Source organism: Cibotium barometz, chromosome 20 (genome assembly GCF_041138505.1).
Source record: "Cibotium barometz isolate CiBa-2024 chromosome 20, ASM4113850v1, whole genome shotgun sequence".
Taxonomy (NCBI): domain Eukaryota; kingdom Viridiplantae; phylum Streptophyta; class Polypodiopsida; order Cyatheales; family Cibotiaceae; genus Cibotium; species Cibotium barometz.
This window is the reverse complement of record NC_141065.1, coordinates 9244913-9250336: the sequence shown is the minus strand read 5'-3', so window position 1 is coordinate 9250336 and position 5424 is coordinate 9244913.

Below are 5424 nucleotides of genomic sequence, written 5' to 3'. Positions count from 1 at the left end.
TTTCCATTGGTAGCGGGTCAAGCATTGTCGTCCGACGTGGTGTTTTCAATCTCGTACTACATTTCATTGTACAAGACTACAAGTGAAGGTTAGGGAGATTTATTTATTTTTAACAAGCATAGGGGAGGAGAATTGGGCCACATGTTGCTTAAAGAAAACTAGTACTCGGCCTGCGCGCTGCCCTCTTGTTATTACACTACTCCTATGTGTGGCACGTGGTTAGAGAGAAGCTCTCAAACCTGCCACATAGTAGATATGGGATTAGTTTCTCGCATTGTGCTGCTCGAGCAGCTGTGCTGTCTTCAGAAGAGAGAGCATGCAAGTCATGGAAACACGCGTAGAAACAAAACTTAACAATCACCCTGAAATAATATTTCAATTGCCCTATGTACCAACTTGTGAGCTTATATTCGAATAGGAGTGACTATATGTGTGAATACACTCATAGTGTCAGATGTGCATATGTTTTGTTGGATAAACACAACTATAAATATGTATGTGGGTTCACACATCTCTCTCTCTCTCTCTCTCTCTCTCTCTCTCACACACACACACACACACGCACACGCACACGCACGCACGCACGCACACAACACATGTATGCACCCACACGTGCACCCTTACACACACACACTCTCTCTCTCTCACACACACACACTACTACAAGTATAGATTCTTACGCTCAGACACACACTACTGCAAGTATAGATTCTTACACACACACTACTGCAAGTATAGATTCTTACGCTCAGACAGTGTACATGTGTGTGTGTGTATGTGTACACACGTGGACATGTATGTGTGTATATGTGTGTAAACTGTGTGCACGCCAACTTTGTGAGTGTGCACATGCGTACAAGTGTGTATGTGTTGAGATGTTAAGCTGAACATGAGCTGACACTCATGATGCGCCTAGGTGACTTTCACATTTACACTACTGGCATGTTTGGTAGAGCTGACACATATATTCGCCAGTGATTCTACAGATAGACTACACCTACCTAGTCCAACCGAGTTATGGCATACTTATCTTGCCGGCTCACCTATTTAGCGTGCTCACATTATGGACCACTTGTGCATAGTACTCTAGTACTTATGTTGGGGCCTTCCATCCTAATATGTGTGTGTTATCCATTGGGGGAGGGTGTGCGTGTATGTGTGCTTGCAAGAGCTCGAGCTCTCTATCTTCCCCCAATCTTTTCATGGTATCAAAGTCTGGTTCAAGCTAAGAAGCTGAGCAGCAAGCAGAGGAAGATATGAAAGCAAAGGAAGCGGTACACGGGTGAGAACATCATCATCTCTTCCCCTTCTTATTTAGGTACGACACTCCCTGGGTAGCTCCAGGAGCTACACATCTCCGATTAAGGAGTTGTCTTCACAAGTGTGGAGATGCTTGTAAGGTACATAATACTTTGTATTACAGGTTTGGCTAGAATCACGTTTCGAGCATCTTTTGGTCTCCATTTGGTCATTGCTATAAGGCAGTTCCACGAAGTTCTAATTGAGAACTGTCTGTGCTCGAAACCTAGTTATTACAATGTATTTTGGGAGTGTAGACAGTGTTTGCACATGTATTGATGATCTCAGGTGTATGTACATATACTCTGGTCACATTTGGTGACCAGAGTACATGTACTCTGGTCACATCTGGTAACCTATATGTCACATCTGGTGACATATAGGTTATGCAAAAGTATCGCTACTGCGACAGTCACAGAATATATTGTTGTGTTACAGGTTGCATACAGAAATTGTTTGTTTGTAGGTTTCTAGTTGTTGCAAGCGTTTAAACATGTCTACTAATGGACTCAATCGAATTGTTAGTGAGAAGCTAGATAATAACAACATCCATGCTTGTAAGTTTAAAATGACCAATTTGCTGATGGGGGTAAAGGATTTTGGGACTATGTCAAAGGAGACAATGAGAAGCCTCTAGAGTTGCCCGAAGAGAATTCCATCCAGCAGATGTAAAGGCATTCAAGGACTGGAATTAAGGTGTAAGGAAAGTCATGTATTGGCTTTCAATCACTGTAACATACACAATGATAGGACACAATGATGCCAACACTCCAGCAGTTGGCAGAACATGATGTCGATGTTCCAAACCAACACAAAGGCAAGGAAACTGCAGTTAAAACAAGAGCTGCAATTTGTGGAGAAGAAAAGCATGTCTATCAATGAGTATGCTTTAAAGATCAAGGGCATCGTTGAATCCCTTAGGTCTATCAATGTATCGGTGGAAGATGATAATTTGGTGACTCTCTGTCTAAATGGGCTTGGCAAAGAGTACAAGCCATTCCAGACCTCTAGGGAGAATGTTTTGAACATTCGGGATTAGTGTCTATACTGTGATCATAGAATAAAAGTTTGTGGGTGAGGACTCTTCTTCACAAAGTAAGAACAAATTAGAATAGGCCTTCTACTCCAATTCAAGTAGAGGCAGAGGTAGAGGTCATGGTTGAGGCCAAGGTGGTTGTTGACATGGAAATCAGAATTATGGACAACAATAGTCCAATGATTCACAACAGCAATCATACACAGGTGGAAGAGACCAATCTCAAGGAAGGGTAAACCAAAGAGGCCGTAGTTATTGGAACAGACAACAACCAGGAATAGGTTCCAAAAATTGCTATTATTGTGGCAAAAACCAAGTCATTTTTCTGTAGAATGTCGCAAGAAGTAGAGTGACATGATGAATAGGAAGTTACAACAAAACAATTATGCGTCCTTAAGCAAGTTGGGTGAAGATAGATACGAGTATTTATTTGGTATGTTGTACACTGCAGATGTATCCACAAATGTTGATGATGTATGGTATGTGGATTGGGGAGCCTCTAACCACATGACCTGTCATGATGAGTGGTTTAGAGATGTAAAGAACTTGGAAAAACCAGGTTATGTAGAGATGGGGTGTTGGCGGCCAGGAGCCGGATGTCAAAGCCGGTGAGTCGACGCACTTTATTGTAGAGCTAGCGTGCCAGAGTTAGGGTGTGTCCACCTACCTTATGTGGTTGGGCATTGACTAGTGGAGTGTGTGTATGTGTTGTTGTATGAGCATTCACGATTAGGGATTTTGTGAGAGCTGCAGTGGATACTCTTTTGGGTTTTCTTTGTGTTTTCCCTTCTCTTTTCTTTTGTTGTTTCTCTGTTGGGGCAAGAGGCCACTAACACTTTGGCTACCCACGATGCTAGCAACCCTAGCTGGCGACCCTCTGTTGGTGATGAAGTTAGGAGTGGAAGAAGACACACTGCTGCCAAAAGGACATGCCATCGCTCTCATTGCCTTAATCGCAAAAGGTTCATGAAGTTGGGGGTTAGCTGTCTCGCTTCCTCAGTGAGGGGGGTCGTACACGAAGTCCACTACCCATTCAATGGGGTAGTTTCTGCTATCTGTGTGGGAGACCTTCACAAGCACAAGTGCAAATAGGTCCTCTATCCAGCTAGTGGGTGCATAAGGCAACTAGGGAGGACGAGTCTATGACAACAGCCTTCAAACTTGGAGCTCGCAGAGCGAAGCCCGCCAAAACAGCAACTCCCGTGCAACCATCCGCAAGGGAGGCCTCAGCCATGGCGAAACCCTAACCCTCGATTCTTCTCAGTGTATATTTTTCCTCTGAGCAATTGGTAAACCTTGGAGCTCCGCTGCAGCTGCGATCCCAAAGGTTTAGCTGACGACAAGTGAGGTCGGGGTATATCGAACGAGGAACAAGCCACCCGCCATACCGACTCTGTCAGGACCCGCCACCCAGAACCCGGAATGTTTTCACAACACACCCGGAGGCTCATTCCGGACTTCGAAAGCAGCCGTGCCCGCAAGTCACCAGGACTACTGCTCTGGAGGCAACCCGGACTGCCGTCCCCGCATCCACCATCCTGGTGATCCTTCTGCAACGGATTTCAATTCCGCCGCTTTCCAGATTCTGAACTCCTCTGCCACCCTCATTCCGCATCCACCACGCTTCTTTCGCACCCAACTCACTCCGCTTGATAAACCCGGAAAGCGAAAGAAGCGTATGGTCATGGTTGCCCACCCGAAAGCGGATCACTCTTCCACGTGCAGAACCAAGAATCGAATAATTAGTCCGCTTACAAAATCGGAAGGCAACAAGCCTTCCGCTTCCATAACCCGGAGGTAAATCAGGCTAACCATTCGTGAATCTGTGATGTTCCTGGTGTTTTTGGCCTGGACTGAACCTGCACAGAGCATGGCCAAAACTTAACGGATGGCAAACACAAGGTAGGCTTGGCAGCGGAGATAGGTGTTGTCGACTGCATGGGTTGTGGTGTCCATGCAAGCGCCTAAGATACCCAGCTTGTTGTTGCATATCAAGTATATGTGTTTGTGCAACTGACGACTCTTCCAAGAGGAAAGTCAGAGAAGAACTGTTTGCAGGGATACAGGAGGAGCTCACAGTGGCCATAGCTGAGCTTTACTTGCTTTTATGGCTTGCTGTAAGATCTCCTCTTCCTAGAAAGAAGGCCCATCTTCAATGCACTAGAGGAATGTCCATTGTCCAAATTTGTACCACAGTTAACGTCAACAACTTGGTGGCCTTACGCAATCATAATTGGAGAAGTCAAAAAGACTCCGAGGTCGTAGTGTCGGCAAGTTCCACATGGATTTATCCAGGAGCAACCATGTCTGGTACTCAAAATGTGACACCCACGAAGAGCAGACTGACTGGAGCAATCTAGATGAGCTAAACTAGAAGCCAAGGTGGACAACCCAATTCAACCAGATCCGGATGTACAAGTGGTGCGCCGAGTTTCTGGCCGAGTTGGATGATGATACTGATTTGTTCAGAGGCTAGTCCGGCATTTGCTTGACATTCTATGAATTAAGCATGTGCTACAATCAGTATGTTAGAGCTGGCTGGTAGACTTGGGTAATGGGTCAAAGGGCATGCAAGCATTGTGGCAACAAGCAGCATAGGTCTAGTGATTGTGTGACCTGTAGAGGCAGTGTGGCCAACATGGCCATCGAACCAATGATTGCTTGTACCATGTATGTGGGCAATGCAGAGTCCAAGGTCACAGCTCTCGGGTGTGCCCAAATACATTGTTGGAGCAGTTTGAGGATGTGCAACGCCGATGGCTCAAGCAGAAGAATGTTGCAATACCAACCGCCTTTTGAAGAGTAGAACGGAGCTAAAGCAGATTCTCAAAGATGTTTCCTCAGTTGTGGAATGGCATTCCCAACACCCCTGAAGAGGAGACTCCTTATTGTTGGATATGGCGTGGATAGCAACTGTAACCGGAAACCTCTTGTTTGATGTCAAGCATGCAATTGCAAACCTCAAGGATGAAGACAGCAGTTCAAACAACAGCCCGGAGAGTGACTCTGACGCTTTTAATGCGGATCCGGAAACTAACTATGGTTGCCATGACCAAACACATAGAGGTTCATTATCACTTCATCGGAGA